Raw genomic sequence first — 24984 nt, forward strand, 5'->3', positions numbered from 1 at the left:
TAGAGCTTAGTGTCAGCTATAACCAGGAAATGGAGCACCACTTTCTCTTCGTACTTTGTTTCTGAGTAATCTGCTATCTTTTTTTTCATTTTTCTTTTTCCTAGCAGTATGGGTTCTTGTTTGAGAAAATAAGAAATAAACATAGAAACATGTCAAATATCGTGAAGAGGTACATGTTCAAATTATAGATAAGGGTCTTTTGCGTATTTTGTCACTTTTGTTGATCAGTTATGGCCAGGAGCCAAGGTCATATGAACAAAATGGATGCTCCCATCTACACTAATAAAAGAGTAACATGCAAATTAACCATCACTCCGCTACACCAAGCCACACCAACCAGCCAATCAGGAGTGAGTATGCAAATTAACCAAACCAAGATGGCGGCCAGCCACAGAGCTAGAGCAAGAAGGAGGCTTGGGTTGCCCCAGCAATGAAGGAAGCCAAGCTTCCCACCCGCCCTAGCCAGCCCTGGCCTCCACTCAAGGCTACAAAGTTTCAATTATAGAAGATAAATAAATCCCAGATACCAGGGCCTCCACTTGGGTCACCAGGGGGTGTGGCCAGCCTGCAAACCACCACAGGCCCCTTGCCCAGGTTGCCACATGCCCCAAGGGAACGGCCACCCTTCAGGGCAAACCAGCCAGCCCCCACTCCTGTACCAGGCCTCTATCCTATCTAATAAAAGAGTCATATGCAGATTGACCATCACTCCAACACACAAGATGGCTGCCCCCATGTGGTCAAAGATGGCTGCCCCCATTTGGACATAAGATGGCCATGACAAGATGGCCAGCAGGGAAGGGCAGTTGGGAGGGACCAGGCCTGCAAGGGAGGGAAGTTGGGTACGATGATGCCTGCAGGGGAGGAAAGTTAGGGGTGACCAGGCCAGCAGAGGAGGGAGGTTGGGGACAACTGGGCCTGCAGGGAAGGGCTGTTGGGGGGGACCCAGGCCTGCAGGGGAGAGCAGTTGGGGGGGACCAGACCTGCAGGGGAGGGCAGTTAGGGGTAATCAGGCTGGCAAGGGAGCAGTTAGGCATCAATCAGGCTGGCAGGGGAGTAGTTAGGGGGTGATCAGGCTGGCAGGCAGAAGCAGTTAGGAGCAATCAGGAAGGCAAGCAGGCAAGCAGTTGGGAGCCAGCAGTCCTGGATTGTGAGGGGGATCGGGCCTAAACGGGCAGTTGGACATCCCTCGAGGGGTCCCAGATTGGAGAGGGTGCAGGCTCGGCTGAGGGACACACCCTCCCCTGCACGAATTTCATGCACCGGTCCTCTAGTATTAATAATATACACATAGAAAATACCTTAAAAATCAGGAACAAATTAAGAGAAAATGTGAAAACAAAACCAAAGTACCTATGTACCCAATATGCCCATGGGCAGGAGACAGAATTGCACCAATCTATCAGTTTTTAATTTAATCCAGTTCTATTACAAAAATACTACTTTTTAGAAAGCACTCACTATTACTTATATCTTTATTTGGAACTTCATGCAATCAAAAGAGATATAAGGTAGCTTCCTAAATGGCTAACAACATTCTAACTTGATTTGGATTGTGCTTACCTGGATGCATAGATGCATGTAAAAAATCAATTAAGCTGTACACATTGATGTCTATATCTTACAGTTCAATTAGAAATAAATGAAACTGATCTTTTGAAAATATTTCTAAATCACATAACCATTTATATATAGTTATAATTTGATTTGTTTTCAGAACAGAAAACATTAAGCTTTCTACAGCACATTTTTTCACTAAGAAAATATTTTTGAGCCTGAGTTATGGCAACCATTAAACTAACAATTCATTAAGCAGTTCAAAAATAACTTCATGCTGCTGGGGACATTATTGGCACATTGTATCTAAGCTGTTAGCCCTCAGATTAGAGTGCTACAGGAGTGAGCAATACATTGGATTATAAGATTCCATAAATGGGTTTGTAGTTGAAAGGAGTTTAGACTTTATTTGGAAGTAGTCTATAAATCACTTGGAGATCATTTATCTCAACAGGTTGCTGAAATCATCAGAAGTATTCAAGACAGTAATTCATTACAATTTCCATCTTATTTCAGACCATTCTTTTTACTACATGAGCTTCCATAAAATAAAACGTTAAGAAATTGTTGCAATACTCGAACACGGTAAAAGCTCATTATAACTGTGAAAAATGTACAAGTTCTACAAGGTGATTGCTTAAAATTTCCAGATAAATTGATATTTCAAGCACTTTCTCTCTCCTCACTAACCCCCACCCTCTACCTTCCGAAAAACTCCAGTGTTTGGCAAAATCAGCTGAGAAAACTTAGCTGAAAAAATAAAACAGTGACAGTCCTGTGTGTGTGTGTGTGTGTGTGTGTGTGTGTGTGTGTGTATGGTCTAATTAAGGCTAATGTAACCACATAAGACTTTTACTGAGCTATCTGTTGTTTGACTTTTACTGAGCTATCTTTTGTTTGACTTTAATAAGATAGCTCAGTAAATAATCAGTTTATTCTGGTTTCATAAAGTCATAATCTATTATTTATTATATCTATTTTTAAATACTTAATTTGAAAACTGTGTAACAGACTCTCCATATATTCATCTGTATTACCTCCAGGAATATAGGGGCTTAAAGTAATTATGGGTTTTTCTGCCAGCAGAGTTGCTCTCACCACCTTATAGATGCCACTGGATTTTATGTCATTTCCCAGGTTCACAAGCCCTAAGATAAATGTTCAGATATGTATGACTTCAACATGACTGATGATATCAATAGAAAGAACATGAATTCTACCACCAAGTCAGATTTCCTCTCTTCCTGATCAGAGTTTAAGATTATACTTTAGAGTCAAACACAACAAAAAATAAACTTCTTAAAGACACAACTCCTCACAAGTATATGTTCTGCAGCAGATACTGAAGAACATGCAGTTAATGCTGAGGGAGTCAGTGACCAAGCTGAAATGGCATGGCTTGATCTTCATATGTTGCACATGAGAAAGTGTTTAAATGTGTGACACTGATATGTGAGGAATGATTGACAGCGATGATTAAAACAAGAGGAAGAACTAATTACAAGAACTAAAGTGGAGAACTTATTTTTGTATCTGTTGAATATCCTAAGTTCTTATATTGATCTTAATACTTTCTGAAATGAAGATTTATTCCCCTCTCCAAAATTAGCCTACTTTTAGTCCTAATGTGATAAAAATGTAGATGTGATGGGAACTCCACTACACCATGGGATTGTATTGCTGTTCCTGTATTCATAGTGGTGTTTTTCTTTTTGTTTGTTGTTTTTCATATTATCTGAGAAATTCTAGGCCTGATACATATATCCAAGCAGGACACAAATGCTTTTGTCTGCAAACACCAGTGTGCATCCAAGGGAGAGTTCCAGAATTTTTTTACTCTCACCTGAGACAGACATAATTGGCTGTGGAGACATTCAATCATAATCATAATTCAAGGTAGATGTTAGTGGAACTTCTCTGTTCCATGCTGGCCACACTAACAAGCATGCTGACATATTTTTAAACTATCCCTTTCATTGAAAAGCTTTCCTCTAGAAGCATCACGTATTCCACTTGTTCCAATAATGTGAATTCATTTTTCTGAGAAAGGTACATCCAGTTCTTCAAGGATATTATTCAGGAATAATAGAGAATAGGTGAAATTTACATACATTTCCCCTAGAGAAAAATTAAATATATAATAAATATTTGAAAAGGTCTTTAGGTCTACAGAGGGGAAGCTGGCTAGTTTCCATAATTTTACCTCCATGTAAAATTATCTGAGTATCAGTTGAATGTATAGGAGCAGCTCAGGAGAAGTCAAGACAAAGGATGTATGAATTGGAAATCATTTGTGTACAGGAAAGAGTTTGTGCTACAGAAATAAGTTAGAAGAGAAAATATACAGAGTTATAAGAGAAGGCAAATGAAGCAATTCATAAAAAAGAAAAAAAAGTGCCAGTGACTAAAAGAATAGAGAGAAAATGTACAAATTAGAATAATGGAATATCATTGAATCAAAGAAAATGTGTGTTGTTGTTTTTTGTCACTGCCGGTCAACAGTGTCATCTGAAGCATTTAAATTAAAGGAAGAAAACTTAAAAAAGAGCCATTTGAGTTGGTTAAGTCATATATTTTGAGAAATCATGAGGGAACAATTGAAGTGGGTAATATTCCTATTGTTAAGTCTTGTTAATAGATGGAACCTCCTATTAGAAAAGTATAGAAGAACAAAATCTTCAGTTAAATAAGAAAAATATTATTTTCATGATATTTCAAAAGAGCCAGAGGACACTTTTTTCTAGTTCAATTGCAGCAGAAACATTATAGTCACAGTTGAATTAATATAGGCATTAATTTTAAAATGTGTTTAAGTTACATTTATTTAGTAATGAAGCACTCTAATTCTTTTTTACAGGAAAAAATATCAAAATAACATTACACTAGTGTGCCTTAAATAATAAAACTATAATATACTAACAGATGATGAGGCCTAGAGAAGAATGCCTTTAAACCAAAGAAAGAAAAGTCATAATAAAAAAGGATTCAGTGACATAGAAAACAAACACACTTTAGGCAAAATAAATAAAGCAAAATTTTATTCTATGATAAAGTCAACACAATTGATAATCACTTGATAGGTTAAAAATAAAAGATAATAAGGTACAAAGTACCAATATCAAGAATAAGATGAGCATTATTATAGATCTCAATACATTAAAAAACCACAGTAAGAAAAATTTTGCCATCATATTTGACAATTTAGATTACATTGAAGCATTTCTATAAAATATAATTTACTAAAGTTACAGACAAGTAGGGTGAAATATCTTAGTAGTAATATGCCCTATAAAACTTTAAATTTACAATTAAAATTTTTTCTATTAAGATAATTCTAAAATTTTATGGAAATATGATAGTGGTATAAAAATAGAGTAATTCTATATAATAAAAGCCTAATATGCTAAGTGTCCAGTTGACTGGTTGGTCGTTCAACCAATCAAAGCATAATATACTGATATGCTAAGGCTGCTCAACTGCTTTCTGTGATGTGCACTGACCACCGGGGGACAGACAGTCGACCGGTCAACCAGTTGCTATGACATGCACTGACCACCAGGGGACAGATGTTCCGACCAGTAGGTTAGCTTGCTGCTGGAGTCCGGTTGATCAGGACTGAGCAAGATGGGCCAGACACACCCTGGAGCCCTCCCTCCATGGCTGGCCAACCTCCCACATCCCTCCCTGGCCCTGATTGTGTACCAGTGGGGTCCCTTGGCCTGGTCTGTGCCCTCTTGCAATCCAGGATCCCTCCGGAGATGTCAGAGAGCCGGTTTTGGCCTGGCCTGAGGGACCCCACTGGTGCATGAATTCATGCACTGGGCCTCTAATAAAACATAATAGGTAAAGTGAAGGAAGTTGTGAAGGTGCGGGGTAAGAAATAACCTTGTGTTCTGATTCTACTCTGTGTTACCTGCTTGTTCAACATGATCCTTGCGTATTTATTAATGTCTAATTGCTTGAAATATTAAAAAATCTATCATTTTTTTTACATTTGTAAGTGCCATTTAATTTAGTGTAATCAAAGTCTAAGTGATAAGATGGCATTTATTATATATAAGCATATACTATTTAATAATACATTCTATGTTAATAGAACATATATGTAGTTAGATGACAGATAAGATAAACGATAACATTAAACAAGTTACACGGAGCTAGGGTTCTTTTTCTTGGCTAAAATACCTGGGAATGTTAATATATCAATGCCAGTTAGGAAATAAAGGCAGTGAGTTATAAAAGCTTACAGGAGCACAGTATATGACCCCTATAAAACAGAGCTCTAATATTTGCTCTGCCACTTACTCATTGTGAGTCCTTAGACAAATCATTTAGACTCACTGAATTTTGGTTTACTCCTCTTTAAAAGGCAAAAAAATAAAAATAAAATTTAAAAATGGTATAGATATATAGAGCTCTTCTCGAGAGTAAATAAAACACAATTCAAATAAAGCCATAACACAGTTCTTCAAATAGCGTTCAATTTCTGTTAGGAGTTGTTATTATTACTGTCATTGGAATGTTGTAGTAAGAAGGAAATAGTGATTGCTAGTTTGATGGGGTATCAAGTTTATGTAAAGTTGTTCTTTTAACAACTGTAATATAGGACAACCAAGACATCTAGTGAGGAAGCAGAGGAGCCCAAAGAGATGGCTGGGAAACGGAGGAATGACCAATGTGACAGGTGGCCGAAGAGGGAATAGAGAAAACTGCACATTTAAGGTAGGTGAGGAGGAAGAACACCTCCGATTTTTGAGTGAAAGAAGGTGATGATTGGTGAGAAACTGAAAGAAAGTGATTGTGATGAAAATCAGTGCCATGATACCTAGGATGCAAATATTCAGGAATCCAAGTCAGAGGACTTACAAATGATAATTAGGAAGCAAAACAGCTATGGGGAGTTAAGGAGATGGACCTGTAATCTGAGACTTGGGTAGTGAGGAGAAATAAAGATAGAGATAAGTTGTCACTTGAATTCAAGCTGGTCCTGTGAATGCTTTACCAAGAAAATACATCAGAAGTGACATTGTGACAATTTCATAACTGGAAACATCTGCTTTCTACTTCTTGGAATAGCCACTCTAAGAAGTCACTCTCCTTAGGGAACACAAGTGACTCTGTGAGAAATCTACATAAAGGAGAAACAATATCCCAGTCAACAGCCTTCAGCTTAGCTTCCATCTGACAGCCAGCACCAAACTGACAGATATCTGTGTGGGACATCTTGGAAATGAAGGTATGAAAGTTCTAGTCCTACTTAAGGGGACTTAGCTTATGACACATAAAGCAGCAGGAAGTTGCCCCCACCAAGCCCTGCTCCAATTCCAAAACTGTTTGCTTTAACCTATTAAGTTTTCCAGTGCAACAACAGATAAATAAAACAAGTAGAAAGAGAAAGTTTGAACCAGTCTGATAGCGAAATACTAGTATTTATATATTCTTCCAGGTATTTAAACAACAACATAAAAACAACCCAAAACAGAAGAACAGACAAGGTAGTAGGAAGTGGAGGCAGGGATAGATTACTTAATACTGCTATCAATGAGGTTACTCTAGCTGGGAAACAAAAATATCCAAGACTAAGGAGAGATCAATAAAAGCTGAATTACAGGGATTCTTCAGAGATTGAAAATTTAGAGAAAAATAGCTAACTTCCACAAATTGGTTTGTTTACCTGCACCTTCTGTTCATACATAAGGAGCACAAATTATGATTTATGAGAGACAGAAGGTTGCTTTACATATCTACAGAAGGTTTTCTTGGAATCAGTCTGGACTTATGGTAAAATTAAGTGGCAAATGCCCTGAAATGGTTTCACATAAATTTAGGACAGACTCATACAATAACAAGTAGTTAGAGTCCTTCTACTAATAAATGAATGTGATACTGAGAATGAACATTTTTCTTTACTTACCAGTGCACATAGAAATTTAAGGTGATAGATTTATATTTTCTTGCTTATGAGTAGTTATTTAAGTAAATGCCAAAGTCTATCAGGATACATACTTTCAATCTGCCTCATTTGGAAAGATAACTCTAAAAGTATTCAAAATAACATTTAAATTTAATTTAAGTTTGTATTTCTTGATATAATATTATACATATGTATATAACACATACTATACATATATAGTCATATGAATATATGCACATACACACACACATACATATGCTCAGGAGCACATCATAAAGGAGGTGACATTAATAGGATTGTGAAAGATTGTGTGTTTTTTTTATGGAGTGTTTGTTTGACATGCAAAAAGTTAGATTTTACTCAGTAAGCAACTGCAATAATTTTCTTAAAAATTTCTATTGAAATAACATTCTTATTTTTTTCTTTCAAATTATATAATACCTGCTAGAAAATGTAAGATAACTTAAAGTTTATTCTATATTTTAGTTTTTTGTATATGTCTTATCTTTTGACATTTTCAAATTTATTTTAATTTTTTTCATGTTGGTAATATTGTCATGATAAAGGCCACAATAAAATGTTGCTTTTTTTGGGTGTAAAATTTAAGAGATATTTGATTAATGATACTCAAAATACAAGTTTTGTTATTTATACATAAGTCACTATGAGGGGTTTAAAGTACACAAAGAATAGTAATTGCTTTTCTGCATAGACAAACAGATAGAGGTAATGGGAATTTTGAGATGACTGATTGAGAAAAAATTTATCTTCATATGATACACGTATCTACATCTATACCTATATCTAAATTTATATCTATCTAAATATCTATATCTACCCATGTGCATATACAAATATATCTCAGAATAAAAATGATAGTATATGTAATTAGTAAAAATAAAATTTTAAAACCAGAATCTCTGTACTTTTTAAAAAATTTCTTTATTGATTAAGGTATTACATATGTGTTCTCATTCCCCTATTACCCCCCCAACCCCCCACTCATGCCCTCATCCCCCTGTTGTCTGTGTCCATTGGTTAGGCTTATATGCATGCATACAAGTCCTTTGGTTGATTTCTCCCCCTTACACCCACCCTCCCCTACCTTCCCTCTGAGGTTTGACGGTCTGATTAATGCTTCTCTGTCTCTAGAATCTCTGTACTTTATTTGTTGCTGTAGAGTCAAGATCACATAGGCAATTTTATGTTGAGTGATCCAGGATGAGTGCAGTTGACATTTAAATATTGTATGATAATTAATAGACTCCTTAGTAACACCAGAGAAGAAAACATAGACATATCCATGTAATAATTTGAATATACTAAAGTTGTGGACTATTATTTTTATTTTGACATTCTGCTTATTTCTAATTTTTAAATACATATTTTAAAATGATACATTTAATTATTTTGCAGTTAGATTGTTGAATATAGCAACATCATAGATATTAGCATCATTTGTATTTATTGCTGGGATTTAGGCAGAACTGAAGCACCAGTATCAACATTTTCCCTGAAATTATAGCTAGTAAGTGTAATGGGGGCAGTAAAGAAGGAAATAACCAAATCTTAGACTTCCCTAAGAAGTAGGAATTTTTGCAGAGAAATGGAATTTAAGGTCTTAATGTGGCAATTATGTAAAAGGGAAGGTGGAAAATGTGCAGCCTTATTTCAAGAAGGTTGTAGGAAAGTTAAGTATGCAGAACTGACCTAGATTTAGGAAAAGCAAGGGATGGAGGATTGAAGGGTATGATATGTTGTTTGTTTTGTTTTGAGAAAAAAAAATAAAAAAATATATTTATTATAAACTTAGAGGGAAAATTAAGCTTTTGTAATATCTGACATATAGAGTGACAGTACTTTATAGGTATAAATATAAACAGACCTACATATACTGAGTGAGCATGGTGAACATTTTTTCTCTAATATAAGTGATAAAAGTATTTGGAAACCTCTGTAGCCAAGGAACCCTCTGAATGTAATCACATTTGTTTTTCTTTCTTGTGTTCTTTTGATTTACATAGTAAGTAGTTACCACCTGCTTTATCCTCCAGGACAGAGATTTTATAAGTCTTGTAGTGAAAATTCCTCTCTTCCTCTAACACCATGATACACTATGGTAGAAGAGAGGCTTTGCAATAAGTGCAGTTGAGAATACTAAGTAACCACATGCAAAAAAAAATTGGACCTCTATCTCACACAACTCACAAAAATGAACTCATAGTGGATTAAATAATTGAGCATAAGACATAAAGCCATAAATCTGGTAGCAAACATAGGAAAGGGTTCTTGATTTTGGTCTTGGCAACATGTCTTGAATATGACATCAAAAGCACAAGCAACCAAAACCAAAATTAACAGGTGAAACTACATCAGACTAAAATGCTTCTGCACAGCCAAAGAAACAATTAACAAAATGAAAAGACAACCCATGGGATGGGGAAAATATTTGCAAAGCATATATCTTTGAAGGGTTAATATACATAAGTACCTAAAGAATTTGAACACCTCAATAACCAAAACACAACCTGATTTAAGAATGACAAACAGAACTAAACAAATATTTTTCAAAAAAAGACATACAAATGGCTAATAGGTATATAAAAAGGTGCTCAACGTCACTAATTGTTAGGAAAATGCAAATCAAAACTACTGAGATATCACCTCACATGTATTAGGATGGCTACCACCTTTCAAAAAGACCAGAAATAACAAAAGTTGGCGAGAATGTGGAGAAAAGGAATTACTGTGTTCTCTTGACTATGTAAATCAGTATAGAGATTCTAAAAATATTAATAAATAGAACGAGTGTATGATCCATAAATTTGACTTCTGGATATATATATATATATATATATATATATATATATATATCCAAAGGAAATAAAAACAGAATATCAAAAAGATATCTGCAGTTCTAAGTTTATTCACAACAGCCAAATTAAGTGTCTCTTTAACAGATGAATAGATGAAGAAAATGTGAATACATACAAACACAATGGAATATTGTTCAACCAGGAGAAAAGAAAGGAAATCCTGCTACATGCAACAGCACGGATCGACCTTGAGGGTATTATGTTAGCAACGTAAGTCAACAGAGAAAGACAAATACTGTTATGAAATCACTTATAGATGGAATCTAAAAAGGCTGAACTCATGGAAATAGAAGCTAGAATGGTGGATACTAGGGGATGGGTGAGGGAAATCGGAGAGATGTTGACCAAAGTGCACAAATTTGCAGTTAAAAGAAAAGTAATAAAGATCTAGTGCATATTATATGCTTCAAAGTTGTTAAGAGACTAGATCTTATGTGTTCTCACCATGTAAAGAAAATGATAAGCTGATGTGATGAAATTGTTAGCTAACACTAAAGTGATAATCATATCATAGTATATAAATTATCAAAGCAATATCTTATATATCTTAAACTTACACAGTACACTATCTTAATAAAAATTACTCTTTTAGTAAGAGATTTGCAGGGGAGGTAACTCCACTTCTGACCCCTCAACTCACAAATGTAAATATGTGAGTTAGTCATCAATTTCACCTGATTTTTGTATGCTCCTACATGGTTTTATTGTGTCTATCCTTGCTCAACAATTTCGTCCATTTTCACCGCAGGGAGTGGGTGGGAAGAGGCTAATGAGGGAAAAAGGAGGACCTATGTAATACTTTCAACAATAAAGATTTTAAAAACAACAACAACAGAAAACCCTACAAGGTCTAATAAAAGCTTGTTTCATTCAGAGCAGCTAATTTGTAAAATGACCTTCAAGGCCACATAGAATATGGTCGTCTATTACCTCTCTGATCTGTTTCTAAAACTCAGAACTTGCCCATTTTCCCTCAGGAAGCCAGACACCTGCTTTTCCTCGTCCACACCAGTGTCTGCTGTCACCTCAAGAAGCACTTTGCACTTGCTCTTCTCTCGCTCGCCTCTTGCCGGGCCTCATCCACATGTCACCTTTTCAGTGATGCTTTCCCAGGACACTCTATCTATAATCACACACACACACACACACACACACACACACACACACACACTTCATCATCTTGCTTTGTTTTTCTCTTTGAACCTAATACCGTTTAATATCCTCTCATATATATGATGCATAATATATATTTGATACATATATATCATATCATATACATATCTCATATCATATATATGTAGTGACAAAATATAGAAATCTAAGTTCTCAAAAAATTACTTAAAAATGAATTTAGTAGATTATGTAAATTTTAGTCTTAGGTTAAGTATTATCTTAAAAACATTACCTTTTGATGGTATTTGTTGATCTTTATAGATGTGCTTGCATCAAACTGTGCTTCAACATTCAGTCATTGCCTTATATGTGATAAATATTTTATTACACTATTCACGATATTTATTTCACATGTCAAGAGAATGAAATGGTCATTTGCTATATGCACACTATTTTCATGTTGATTACTCAGGAATACTTAATGCTCCTCTGAAGTGATTCTGTTTCCCTCTTTGCTTTAGCTACCATGGAACCCAGGCAAATATACCTGACAATTCCAGCAAATATAAAAGATCTCAATGCATGTTTGGATCACCAATATTACATGAGTTTATCTTATTTTTCCTATTATTTTAGTTTTCTATTGCTTCCCATTTATTTTAATGCTTTACTTTATTGCCCATTATGTAGTTTTGGCATTGACACAAATTAACTTATGTGGACACAAGACATACATACAAATAGAATTCTGATTTCTCAATGCCAAATATAAATGCCAGCCTTTATATCACAACAGCTTGCTCATTCCCAAACATATAGAACAAATGAATTGTTCATCCTCCACAAGGGACTCTAGGCTCATCAGGATCAAGGCCAATAGGCCCTTTCACCTGTCATTACCAGCACAGAGCACTGTGAGCTCTCTTACTCATTGAATAACTGTTTTAGGATAAACATTTGTTAAGGAAATTATTCTAAAAACATTCCTTTTAAATATAGAACACAAGTCTTCATTTTTTTAAAACTAGGAATAGTTTAATTTTCGATGACTTATTAATTAATTTAAAAGACCAGAATATAAGAGGAGTAATTAATTTAACTTAATTAATTTACTTAAAAAGAGGATAGGAGATACATTTGAAATTAATATATAAGTGCTACAAGAACTCAGCTTAAAATGAAACTGGTTATGTTTAATAGCTTTTTAATAATATGCGCAACAAGCAAGGAGCATCCAATTGGCAGAGCCCTCTCATGCAGAAAAACCCGACTGGTGCGCACCTGGGTGTTAAGAGATGGAAGGAAATGGCCCTTGAAAGGGGGCTCTTCCTCCTACCACATCTCACCCAGGCACTGACTGGGATGACAAACATAGGTAAACACACCTAGGTCTCAGTAGAGAGAAGTATATATTTATCATGGTTCTTCATTAAGACTTAACCTTCTTGCTCGGCCAGCGTGGCTCAGTGGTTGTGTATGGACCTATGAACCAGCAAGTCACGGTTCGATTCCGGGTCAGGGCCAACCCCTGGTGGGGGGCTTACAAGAGGCAGCCAATCTCATCATTGATGTTTCTATCTCTTCTTCTCCCTTCCACTCTGAAATCAATAAAAAAAATATTTTTAAAAAAGACAGCCCTCATACAAAGGAAATAACAAGCTTGGTGCAAAAATAAAGTTTTCATTTCCACACAGTACATATTTAACACTGGCTGCATTTGGAATCAGTGCTGATATGACTATATGAGTCAATTACTTCCATATGGATTTAAAAGGACAGTCTGTATAATTTGACAGTGTGAGTCTTTCTCAATACTGAAAATCTGGAAAGAATTATAGCAAAACATCATTCTAAGTGAAAGATGCCAATTTGTATCATGTCTATTTATATAGGACCATCAAAAAAGTAAAAAGCCATATTTACACTTTTCAAACTTATACTTGTTCTTTCATGCTAAGTACTTCTGATGTGAACAAATGTTATATCTCACACTTATTGTTTCTGATATAAAAATTATGTTTCTTACCTTACTCTTCAATACAAAATACTAGCGCAAACTAAAAGAATAAAGTGAGGTGAGCCTAAAAGAGTGATTAGAGTATAAACTCTATTTTCACATATTAAAGTAAAAGTATGCGGGAAACTGCCTAGTGTCTTCACTAGCAGAGAGGTGTGGACAAGGATCCCGGAATGCTGGTGACCCTTGAGCTCTGGCAAAGGTCAGAGCTATGTACCCACTGTTTAGTTGAGACAATGGTAGCTGAAGCAACTTCCCCACCTGACAGTCATATAAATTCTTACTGATAAGATAGTCTGCCTGTTACTGGAAATTGCCTACCTAAGGGCTATAGATGTATCCCAAAATTGAATAAAGGGATGGCAGTGCCGGAACCCAAGCGGAGCCCAAATTATTGTTTCTTGTCTCATCTCTTTCATTTGCATGCGGCCCCTCTTCCAGAGCCCGAACCCTGAACCACATGGGACATGGGACATTCACAAAAGTACTTGCATTAACTATTTTGTTAAGTAAATGCCTTGTAAGTTAAGAACACCTCAAAAAAAAGGCTATAAGTACAAAGATCTATGGAAGGATGCTTTATTATTTGGAAAATAACAGAGGCTTTGCACAATTTGTTAATTTCACAGTCATATTCAATAGTATTTGTAGTCATGGTTCCTTGCAGACTGGCAAACCTTTTACGTGGGGGAAAACTAGGTTTGCATAACATAGTGCCATATAAATGGTTACAATAAGGAGTCAGAAAAGTGGGGAAGATAAGGGGCAATGGAGATTAGTGATTAAGAGGGTGGCACTGGAGCCTCTATACATGAGTAGAATCCCAGGTACATGGTTCCAAGCCATTTATATAACTTTTCTGTACCTCTGTGTATATTTTTTCATCTGCGAGATGGGGTCAATAGTTCATGTGTCATAAGACGTTTTTATTATGAAATGAATTAATTTATCTTAGAATAGTGCTTGGTACTTATTAAGGGCTGAATAAGTGTTTGCTTTATTATTAAATACTAGAGGCCCAATGCATGAAGATTCATGCAAAAATGGCCCTTCCTTTCCCTGGCCACCTTCGCTCTGGCCCGGAGCCACCTTTCTGCCTTTGCTCTGACCTAAAGCAGCCTTTCCGCCTTCCCATGCTGCCTAGAGGCCCGGATCTGCTAGGGTGGTGCGGAATGCCTGTATCCTCCCCATGGTGACAATGCAAGTGCCCTGCCCCGCCCTGGCTGCTTGGCGCCTGTGTATGCAAATTAACTCACCATCTTTGTTGGACTATTTTGCATACTCACTCCTGATTGGCTGGGGGTGTCGCAAAGGTATGGTCAATTTGCATCTTTCTCTTTTATTAGTGTAGATGTTATCTGTCATAGAAAGATTGACATTCATAAAATGAATGCAAAAATAGATTCCAACAGTTAACACCTAAGCCAAGAGCAATATGGAAGATTCATGCCACTAGGGAGATTTTGAACCATTTTGGGGACTAGAAGCAAGTCTTGTGGAAAGAGAAAATGAAATATTTATTGAAAACCTACCATGTATGAGGTACTTTGCATATGTGATGTTATTTTCATTCTCCCTACAGTACAACAATCTTGAGAAAATTGTCACCATTTCATTTAGGAAAATACTAAAGAAACCTTATCTAAGTTGCTAACATTTTCTTTGCCTATAGAATCAACCACAGATCTAAACTGATGTATATCTGGCTCTTAATTATGAATTGCTGTCATGTATTGTTTTCAGATAATGCTATAATTGGTGTCTCCTTCTAGAAAAGTGCATTGCATCTTTCAAAACCCTAAAACATTGAGGGTTTTAATATTTCCTGTAGAATTTCTGTGTCTATTTTCAGAAACAGACAAACAAAATTTTTTGTTTACCATCTTTATAAAGCACCTAATGCTGACCTGCTTATTGGATGTGAGAATAATTGTAACCATTAATATATGAATCAATGTAAAGAATAAAAATGACAGGTGTCTCCATGGAGAAAAAATGGAGTTTCTTCCTTCCCAAGGTCTTTCCTCCACTACTCTTTAAATAAAATGCATTTAGATCCTGGCCTGTGTGGCTCTGTTGGTTGGAGCATCATTTAGTACACCGAAAGGTCACAGGTTTGATTCCCCATCAGGGCACATACCTAGCTTTCTGGTTGGGGCTCATAAGAGAGTCAACCAATTAATTGGATGTTTTTATCTCTCTCTTCTTTTCTCTAAAATCAATAAACGTATACTCTGGTGAGAGTATTTAGACACAGGACTGTAAAGTTGTTTAGGTGCAAGCCACAGATAGATAGTACTTATAGGAACATCACTATTACATGACAATGCACCAGCAGTGGAGGAGGAAAAGAAAAACTGATTCACAATCTTGAGGTGACAGTAGGATTTGAAACATAGTAAGCCATTTCTCATACAAATCAAGTCAGTGGTACCTTGGTAGAAATTTATCTCTCTTCCTGGGGGAATCATGCATGGCTGGAAGAGATGATTAGATATGGAAAATTTAAGATTTGTTTGCATCTTAATATTAAAACAAAATGTGAAGATTTCTATTACAGTGTTAACATAATTAAGTGTGGCTTGCACTTTTCAGAAGGTATATTTTTACTAGAGGCCTGCTGCATGAAATTCATGCACTGGAGTGGGGTGTCCCTCAGCCTAGCCTGTACCCTCTCCCATCTGGAACCCCTTGGGGGATGTCCGACTGCCGGTTTAGGCCAGATCCCTAAACCAGCAGTTGGACATCCCTCTCACAATTCGGGACTGCTGGCTCCCAACCGCTCGCCTGTTTGCCAGTCTGATCACCCCCTAACCACTCCTCTGCCAGCCTGATCAATGCCTAATTGCTCCCCTGCTGGCCCAATTGCCCCCAACTGCCCTCCCCTGCTGGCCTGATCACCCCCAATTGCCCTCCCTTGCTGGCCCGGTAACCCCCAACTGCCCTCCCCTGCCGGCCCGGTTGCCTCTAACTCCTCTCCCCTGCTGGCCATCTTGTGGTGGCCATCTTTGACCACATGAGGGCGGCCATCTTGTGTGAGGGCATGAGGGTCAATTTACATATTACCTCTTTATTATATAGGATGACTAGATTCAGTGGATGGCCTTGACGTTCTGGGTGTAACAACACTAAATAGTTTTACAAAACTGTTTCAAAATGTTGTGCCAGAACATTGTTGAGAGATAAAATATTAAAAACAAAACAAAACATTTTGTTTCAGGAATCAGGTAAATATTTCAGTGACTTTCATGTGGATTGAATGAAATAGAAAAGTTGTTCCAACCTATTTTTTTCTACTTTCTCAATGAGCACGGGCTTCCTTTCCAGCTCTCACAGGTGCCCAGAGCCTCACTGGGCCCCAGCGTGACTAGGATCCTCATGCTGTTTGTCTAAAGCTTACTCCACAGTGTGCCCTCTGCCTGTGTCCTAATTTCCTATCACCCTGCCCTTCTGCTGGCTTTCATTATGGAACTGTTTGAATCATAAACGCAAAAAGGTATCTTACAGGTTAATTGCTTAATGTGTCAACTTGCAAAAGTCAGTATCTGTCAGTACAGTCAGTACGTGTATCTGGACAGAGACTCCGGTCTTCAGCCAATGCTAAGAAGAACATTGAGAATGATAGAAATGTTTTTGCAGTATCCCCGTGTTGTAGAGGGTAAACATTTTGTATCCTTTGCTCTTTCTGTTAACTTGCAAGGCCCTTGTTGTAGGTAGCTACCTCCTCTCTCTGAAGTCCAAGCCTCTCTCTTAGTCCATGACAGCCTATCTTGTTTCATCCCTTCACTGGAATGAGGTATACACACACCTACAGTGACTTGCCTTCACCTCTGGCTTAGTGCTGCTATGTTATGTAAGGACACTTGCTTGTTTTATAAGCACTCAGAAATGAACAAGTCCTTGTGCTAATGTTTTCTACAAAAAAAGCAAATGCACTGAAAAAAAGGCAATGGAAAATTCACTTGAAGAAAAATATCATCTGAGAGCAGCGGGTCATGATGGGACATTCCACCTGCTCTGATAAACAAATGTTGTCAAGGAAAACATGTAATTTAATAGAAATGTGACAGCAAAGACCAACTGCCAAGTGATTCATAAAGGGGAAAGTTTCTTGACATTTAGGAAAATTAAACTTTTAGAAGTCACCTGTCGAATAGGCACATATTCATGAAAGTTAATAGCTAGTACATCACAGTGACCTTGCATCTCATCAGACACTGTTCTTTTCCATAATTAATCACCACTTTCTATATATGTGTGCAGCTAGACTCTTTATGTGTGCAATCCCTGAATGTATAACTCCCAAAAAGAATAAATAGTAAAGGTATAGAAGTGGATTCTGATACAAACATTTTTAAAAGGTTCATTTATTGCAACTCTACCACATAAGTGCCCAAGGCATTATGGAAATAATACATTTTACATAAGTTAGTTTCAGTCACTCTGCCAATTTTTTTATGTGGCTGTTGATAAGAGACACTATTACTACATCAGGTGGCCCATGTCCTAAAGCATAAGAAGAATACTCTTTTCAAAAACAACATTTACTTTAATTTAACGTTTGAAATATTAGAGTTGGAAATAGTAAAGAGGAGAAAAACAATGGGAATTGTTAAAAATTATATTTGGAGGCATTGCATAAATAAGTGAAGGTGTGCGGTTGCATATATGTATGAAACATATCCATACAAGACCATATAAAGTCTGCTGAAAATTTTAAAGCTCAATGTGACAATATGAATGAATTTTATTTAAATGTATTCCTGGCTTTCTTTCTTTCTTTCTTTCTTTCTTTCTTTCTTTCTTTCTTTCTTTCTTTCTTTCTTTCTTTCTTTCTTCTTTCCAATTTGGGACATAGCACAAATTCCTACTGAAATGAAGGTAAATCAGAAGTTTATTGTTCAGGGACATTCAGCTCTTGTTTTCTCTGCTGACACCACCAATAGGAATAATGACAAGCTCAGCCATGAGGATGTTTTTATGATGCAAATCTCTCCAGGAGGAGAGGATTATTGTCATCATGAGTATATTTCACAATTCAGCTACTTTCTCCTGCAAACCACGCTAATGAGATCAACTGTGCCCTTTCTGTAGACTGGAAAGTGAAATTCCAGTGGATCACAGCAGGAGAGATTTGGGTCCTTCAGCCATCCTGGCTGTCAGTGCCTAACAACTCCTGATCCATGCAGAGATTTGCATCTCTTATTATGATAAAATGAGCAGGACGACTCCAAGGTGGTTTAGCCCATTTTGAGAAAGTAGAAAATCTGCCAGTTTGTGTTTGTGAAAGAAAATATAGGTCACATTTTAATATCAGCTATGTTCACTTCATAATAATCTATCTTTTTACACCAACACAATTATTTCATCTATTGAGTGAATTATCCTGTAGTTCCTCCCCATCATGTATTCACTCCCTCCTTAATATTTGAGCTAATCACTATCATATTATGTCATTATTACTGACATTCAATAGTTTCCTTACCTAGAGTGTAAGCCCTTGGCCTCTAAGAGTGTTAGGTCTTAAGAGCTACAAGACTGGCAAAGTGTTTGGGACATAACACTTGCTCAATAAATTCTTCACCACCCCCACCAAAAAAAGTAATAATGCATCAAATCTATCTTATCACTTGTTTAAAAAATGGATTTTCCCTGCATTATTTTCTGTGACTAATAAATATCAGAAGACTTCCATCTTATAGTCCTTACCAATATCTATACAGAGCATATGAAAAATAAAATTTAAAGCAAATAACTAGACAAATAAGTTTGAAGTTCAATTGATTACAGAGAATGTTTTTATATAACGATTTATGGAACAAAAATTCTACAGAACATACTTCAGGAAATGAAAACTAATTAGCAATGTTCATTTGGATCCTGTTTCACATACAATGAATCATATGATGAAATATTCATTTACCCATGTCAAATCATTATGAGAAATATATTCTTAGGTGTGTTTCTCTGTGAGTTATACACACCCACGCATGAAGAAAGATAGAAAAGGCTTTACTGATATCATTAGGCATGGTTTTACACATGGCAATTTTGTGTGAAATTTTGGAAATTAGCTGATTATTGTGGTCATTGCTTAGAGGACTATGCATTTGTTTATGAGGCAGGCTGAAGAATTTTATTTCACATCCCAATTTATCTATTGGCTGTGGCTCATCTTGTTTGCGCTTTCTTTTTCTCCTATACTTTCATTTTTCTTTCCCATATTTGCAAAAAAAAACCACATTGCCAAATGTTCACTTTCTTTTCAACTGATTAAAGACATTCTGCTCTATTTGAAAGCTTTCGCCACACCCTCCACTCCCATCTTGCCTCTCTCTTCCATATGCCTTGCTTCTTTCCTGGGTTCTGCAACAATAAGTCTCCAGTAAACAATTCTCCAGTAAACTATTCTCAGAAACAAGACTACATCATCAGGGTTACGGTGGCAAACAGCAAACAAATGAACATAAGCACGCTTTAGCTCAATTAGTTCCACAGGGAAAAATCAATGGCATGGAAAAGAGCAAAGTTGCAGAGAGATGAGGTTGTATCTTCCAACCTGTACACAAAGGAGAATAGAGAGAAACGAGACACTGGGTGACAAAGCGGAGTTGATGTCGACACATGAAAAGTAAAGTGCAAACTGTAGGCAATTAACTGAGTAATTGGAGCAAAACCGAACAATTTTGCCTCAATTAAATGGTTACTTCACTTGAAAGTAATTTTGGACTTGACTTATCCGGCATCTATACTAATAAAAGGCCTGTGGTCGTGATGCCGTAACGTCGTCACGACCAAATGAGCAGTGACTCTTGCGGCGGGCGGGGTGCGAGCTACTAGCGGGGAAGAGCTATGAGTGGTGGAGAGCTACAAGCGGCAATGTGCAGGGTGTCCAGCTGAGGCAATGTGCAGGGTGTCCAGCTGAGGCAAGCGGAAGCGAGCTACTCGATTTCGTGTGCGCTGGGCCTTTAGCGGTCTGATGAAAGTATTAATCACTCTGCTGCAGGAGTGGGAGGGGTACTTTCTTGTCTCTAAGGGACTCCCTTGAAAATGAGATGGCAGAACTTTTCCCTATAGAGAAAGTGACAGGTGGGGAACCTTATCTATTCATGACCAGATGATAGTTGTCTCTGTAACTTTATCCTTGGTCTGTTTCTCACCTCTCCGTCAATAAGCGTTCTCTTCTAACAATTTGCCCTTTGCCCTTTTATATTATCCAGTTGGGAAATCTGGAGCTCTGACTATTCTCAACAGAGGTCTACAAAGCCAAGTTCCTAGTTTTTTGATATTTGAATTCTGGTTGTCCAACCTATCCAGCCATAAATAATAATGAGAAACAATGTTTATTGATTTCCTGCTCTGGACTAGATGCGATAAGCACAGCTCCAATCCATACAGAAACAATCAAGATGAAAATCATTATTGCAATTTTGCAGACGAAGACGTGGAGGCTGCAATAATTCAAAGAACTTGACTGAGGCTACTCAATTAGGCAGAGACCACGTTGAAATGAATTTCTAAGCTGGTCTGACCCTAAAGGCCACGGTTTTCTATTAAAATTATTTTTCATGTTAGTTCTGTGATATTGTTTTTAAAACTCTCACCTTATTCTGTTTCTTTTCAGAGCAGGTGTAGGAAAGTGAAACATCAATTTATGTTTAGGATCAATGTCCTTCAAACAGTTTTTAACATGCTTGCATAAAAGAAAACCAGCACATCCCCCAATACATTTTTCGTTTTCTCTGTGAGGGAGCCAGAGAGATAATTTAAAAAGGTAAATCAGATTCTGTCATTACCTCAGCTGCTCAGAAGCCTTCAGTGACCTACCCCACTGACTAATATCCCAAATCCTGGTCATGCCAGAAAACCTCTCATGAGCTGGCTCTTCTCCTTGCCTCTGCCTCCTCCTGCCTCCCACCATTCCCTACTCCCTGTATGTCTGGCATCTTTCTTTTTTATCAGACATGCCAGGACTTTTCATGCCATAGGGCCTCTTCTCACGAGTCACCTCTTTACCTCCTTGTGACCTTTGCTGAAATACTACATTTAGTCCAGCCTAACTTAAATAGCATCTTTTTCATTCCTCACCATCTTCTAGCCACTTTCTCTGCTGTAGGACATTTCATTGTGCTTATCACCATCTAAAGTTAAATTGCAGATTCATTTGTTTGCTTTCTCATCTTGTGAAACCTTGACACTGAGCAGCTCTATTAGGTAGTGGATTTTTGTCTGCCTCTTTCATCACTGGCTCCCCAGAACCCAGTGGGTGCCTGGCATGCAGTAGTTGTTCACTGGATATTTCTTAAATGGAAAACATATAAAACTGTTCTTCCTTATATTAAATATTAATACAGCAATGCTTATTTCTCATATTTTTAGATAACAATAATAGAAATTCTAATATCATTTTAATACTCCACAATGGATTATACTGTACTCCCATAGGGAGGGAATACATTATTTTGGAGCATGGTAATTTGGATTATTGAAATACTATAAACTAGTCATTATGTTAATATGACCTAACAGTCCTCTTTCCCATTCAAATTGGAAACCATTGACAGTTAAATTTAAGTCAACCGATTAAAATTCAGTTAACATCTATTTCCCCCTGCTTGCCAAGCTATGTAGATAAGCCTGGCTTGGTCACAGTTATATGACCAGCTACTCTTGCAACCCAGAAACAGACTTATTTCTGGGATGAGCTGGACTAAAGACGCTGCCCTCTCAGGTAATGTACATAAAACTCAGAGCGTAGAAGACAGAAGAATAGATGTTTACCTGAGTAAACTAGATCAAGGAAAAGGAAGATGCTAGCCAGGCGTGCCCAACCATTATTTCAAAACTTCACAATCAGAGAGCCCACCTGCTTCTTCCTGAAGAGAAGCCAGAGAAGAGGTAGAAATGGTGTAATCGTGTAGCTATGATGGAACTCCTTCTGCATGGGAAGCTGAAGCCAAGGAAGGGAAGTTTCTCTCCCTAATATTGCACTGGCTTCAGTTTGACTCAAGGATCAGGCCTCTGATAAGTCAAAGCTGTGGATGCCGCTCACAGGGAAGGAGTTCTCCCACCTCCGAGGAAGCACACCCAAGTCCAGCAGCTGCTCCTGGCCTCTGGACATGCTGTGAGAGTAAATGTGTGCTCCCCGCAAGCCTCTAACATTTGATCTAAAAATTCATTGGCTTTTTTATGTCCTAGGGCATTGGCTGATTCTTGTATGTGCCCTGGTCAGGGATCAAGCCCACAACCTTGGCGTATCCGGAGGATGCTCTAACCAACCGAACTACCCAGCCAGGGCTAAAGTACCATAATAATAGAGCAATAAAATAGAATATAATTGTATAATCATTAAAAATTTACTGATGTTATGAAAGTGCTCACAATACAATTGCAAATGGAATAGCATTATTCATGGCTGTATGTGCAGTGTGCTCTGAATTTTTAGCAAAGTGTGTGCAAACATTTACATGCATCTACACTCATATCCAAAAAAAAAAAAAAAAAGGACTGAAGAAAATATGGTAGAATGGTCATAGTGTTTATTCTCTTCGAGGCTTCTGGCAATGATTTTTCCTTTAAGATTTTCTATATTTCTTATTTCTCTAAATAAACTCATGTTGCTTTCATAAATAACAAAAACTAGAAAATAAATATTTAATGTTGTGAAGAAGAATTTATTTCATTCTGTATCATCCTTTTTCATTACGCATTTAAGCCATTTTGAATTGGATTAGTAGGTTGAAAGCAAGCCTATAATTCTGTGGGCATGTGGGTATTATATAATCTTGGGCAAGCATTTAGGATTAAGACCCCCTTGTCCTCAGGTAATGCTAGATAATGTAAGACTCTGAGAGTCTTTTTTTTTTTTACATATATGCTGTCTGACCATTCCCCATTAATTTAGCTTTTGTGTAAAGTTATCCCATCTCTTTCATTGCATATCATGCAGGATTATAATTTCTTTCATGTATTGTAAATAGATTTCAAACTTTAATATTATTAAAAGGTACCTCACTGTGTAACATTTAAGGACAAGTATATAATCAGTATCATTTTATAAATGCAAAATAGTTTATATAGTTAAAAGAAGGAGAAGTCAAATAAATGCTGGATTGTTTACATTCTACAAACTAATTACAAACTGTTTTATGATAATAATCATATTTTTGTAAATTAGCCTTATTCTTCTCATCTCATTAAAGTTCTAATATTACACAAGCTTCTTGAGGAGTGATGAGAAAAACATATTTTTAAGTATTTTAAACAGCTTTGGTTTTGATACTGTATGAATTTCAACACTTACTATGGAAAAAGTCAATGCAACCCCCCCAAAAAAGCAAAAATTTATCATTCTAATACACAGCATCAGAGAAAAACCACATGTCAGAAAAAAAATGCAGTCTTCTAACATTCTTAAATTCCTTTAACTTTACACATATTACAAATCAAGGTGGTTGACTATATGGTAGTCAGGTTTCCATTCAGTGACCATTGTGTCAACCTCTCTCTCTTGAATGTGGTGTATGTGATGGAATCAATCCTGTGATTCATGTAAACAAAATGTAAATATTATACTTCATTTAGAAAACAGCAATTTGAGCTATTACTTACCTTGAAATCATTATCTCATTGACTGGTAATAGGTAACGGATACATTTTCTGGTATTAGTTATTGAGAAGGTTGAAAAGTCAAGCATATTTAGCTGCAGATTGTTTTCAGCATATTTTCTTTTCCTAAGCAGAAATAAGAGATATCTAGTTTCTAATTCTGGTAGCATCTGTAGTCAGCAAGGAGTTCTGTAGCTCATTAGAGTGCTGTACCAGTTTGGGAGGTTTTTTTCCTTGTTTCTTGATACTAAGTCTGAGTGCTCATACTTCCTGCCTTGTCAGTACTGGGTGTAATAGGTACTTCCATATTTGGAGTTTAAAAGGCAACCAGAGTGGCATTCAATTTCATTAGTGATAAAGCATTTCAGAAATCATCAGTGAATAAGATGCCATTGCATCTATTTTGTTCACCTGAAGCAAAAACTCAGCATTTTATTTTCTTTTACTTTATTTTGGTGTAGTTATGTGAATGCTGAGGAAACAATGGAAGTAGTAGGAAGAAACTCATATTTGTTTTCATATCTCATAATTCTTTTTTAAAAACAAGATTTAAATTTGAATATACAGTAGAACATAAAATCAGACCTCATTTTCTAAGATGAAGTCAACTAGAAAACAAGCAACTTTTGTGACAAATAAATGTGTTCATTCATGATAAATAACTATTCATGATTGCATTTCCATACGGAATTCATTTTAATCCCTGGAGAATAGAATCAGGCTATGTTATTGTATTTCTATTCTAAGATTGGATCCAGTGATTCAATAAAACAGAACATATTGAGATAAATGTTTTACACATCTATTTATTAAATTTTCTCATATAAGATTGTCTATTATTTCATGTTCTTCTAGTGGTATCCCGAAAGTCAATGATTTATATAGGTAGGAAGTATTAT

This window comes from Eptesicus fuscus, chromosome 2 (assembly GCF_027574615.1).
Source record: "Eptesicus fuscus isolate TK198812 chromosome 2, DD_ASM_mEF_20220401, whole genome shotgun sequence".
Classification (NCBI taxonomy): Eukaryota; Metazoa; Chordata; class Mammalia; order Chiroptera; family Vespertilionidae; genus Eptesicus; species Eptesicus fuscus.